The 2002-nt window shown below is 37.8% G+C and overlaps 1 long non-coding RNA gene across 1 annotated transcript; it reads left to right on the top strand.

The window, feature by feature from the left end:
- Positions 1-343: 343 nt before the first annotated feature.
- LOC115775434 (uncharacterized) lies at positions 344-1684 on the top strand. Its single transcript, XR_004019320.1, has 3 exons — positions 344-378; positions 869-1038; positions 1583-1684. It is a non-coding gene; the product is annotated as an uncharacterized LOC115775434 (long non-coding RNA).
- The last annotated feature ends 318 nt before the right edge of the window (positions 1685-2002 follow it).

Below are 2002 nucleotides of genomic sequence, written 5' to 3'. Positions count from 1 at the left end.
CCACCATGGTGGCATTCTGAAGCAAAATTACAGTAATTTTGTCACTGTCCAAACACTTGCAGATCTAACAATATGGACAATCATTTTTCCAGAAAGAAAATTTGCTAACTGCTAGTAAAAAACAATAATATGGTGGTAATGTAACAACAAACAGTCATGCAAGCTTTTGACAGATGTTTCATTTTATTTATTAACAGCAATGAAAGACAATGGATACTTCTGCGCTGGCCAGATCATGGCAATGTCAATTGCCCATGGAGGACAGAGTCCATGTTTCTTATCTGAACTCTTGTATGAGTGTCTTCAAAAGGGTCCAGACAACATCAAAGTCAACACAGCCCTATTACTGATGAAGAAACAAGGTCACAGGTGCAATCGGTGAGCATATTTCCCTTATGTTGCTGAGTATTTTGAAAATTTACACATATTACTAATTTTAGACTAATTTTTCACTACAATTAAAAGTCCTGCAACTCTCTGGTAAAAACCTTATTAAGGGCTACAAGAATGATGAAATTAAAAATATGTCTTTTGGCATTTACGAAGCCATAAATAATACCTAGAGACACAATTCTGTGTGGCAGGTTATGGTGGTGGTATTAGTGCCCTCATTGGTTGTTACATTTAACACAGTTCTCAGGTGTGCTTTTTTCCCAATTAGAAATGTACATTACATAGGGTTTGTTCATAAATTTCAGAATTTAATGAATGCGCTTGTTTTTCCAGCTTCAGTTTTTCAACTCCTGATGCATTGTGGGGTTTTAAAGACTTAATATAATACTTACAAACTGAAGCTAATAGTTGTGCGTGTTCTTCCAAAAAATATAATCAAATATTTACTATTTTTATTTCCTGATGTGTTTTTTAGATCTTAGAAGCTGACACAAAATCACAACTGCAGGTTGCAGTTGCACAGGCAGGCAGCTTGATCAGTCTTGCTGGTCACAATGTTTGCATAACACTGGAAAACAAACAAGAAACTGCTTTGGATTTGGCTCACTGGTATGTCCTCCAGCGAACCCGTGCACCTTTTGAAAGGTATGTTTAAACACATACCATAATGGTCAGAAAAATAAAGCCTCCCCAACTCTGTGTGGGGAGGCTTTATTTTTCTGACTTTATATATTTTTAAAAAAATGTGTTCTGGTGAACTGTCCAGGTTGTACCCCACCTTTTGCCCTATGGTAGCTGGGATAGGCTTCAGCCCCCAGCAACCCTCAGTTTGATAAGTGGAAGAAGATGGATGGATGTTCATTTTATCCTTTCTTTTAACCTGTTCAGTATTATCCTAACATATCTTCGTTCAGTGATGCAGGTCTGTACAGTAATAGTATTAACATTTGAGTTAAAGCCACAAGTAAAAACAGTCTCACACTGGTACAGGTCTTAACAGAACAGAAAGTGTAAATATATATTCATGTATATGACCTTGTATATCTTTAAAGCTCATTATCTATGAATATTAACATTTTATTCATGTTGATGTAGGCATGTGTTTTAATCTGTAAATTTAATGAAAAATAAGTGGGTCAACTGTACAGTACACATAAACTACAATTACACTTTGTTCAATTTTGGCTAGGTTCAGAGATGGCTTGAGGTCTCTAGGTGTCCTAGATGCTCTACAGAAATATCCTCTTCAGATGAAGTGCCTTTTCGTGAAAGCTGGAAAAGCTCTGAAAGCGATTGATATGGAGAATCTTTTCAAGATCATTCACTCCGAGCGAGGAAGTAATGCATTCCAAGACGAGTGCCGAACCCTGGCTTTCTGGCAAGACTATCTTCAGGAGGCTGAATGTAAGTGTTTGACATTAAATCAGTCACTGGGAGGAAGGAGAGTGGCTGTAGCTCAGTAGGTAGAGCGGGTCACCTACTGATTAGAAGGTCAGCGATTTGATTCCTGGCTACTCCAGGCTACATGCCAATGTATCCTTGGGCAAGATACTTAACCTCAAGTTGCTCTCCGAACATCCTGTCGGAGTATGAATGTGTGTGAATGTTA

The sequence above is a fragment of the Archocentrus centrarchus genome, unplaced genomic scaffold (assembly GCF_007364275.1).
Source record: "Archocentrus centrarchus isolate MPI-CPG fArcCen1 unplaced genomic scaffold, fArcCen1 scaffold_131_ctg1, whole genome shotgun sequence".
NCBI classification, from domain to species: Eukaryota; Metazoa; Chordata; class Actinopteri; order Cichliformes; family Cichlidae; genus Archocentrus; species Archocentrus centrarchus.
This window is presented reverse-complemented; position numbering and strand designations above follow the sequence as displayed.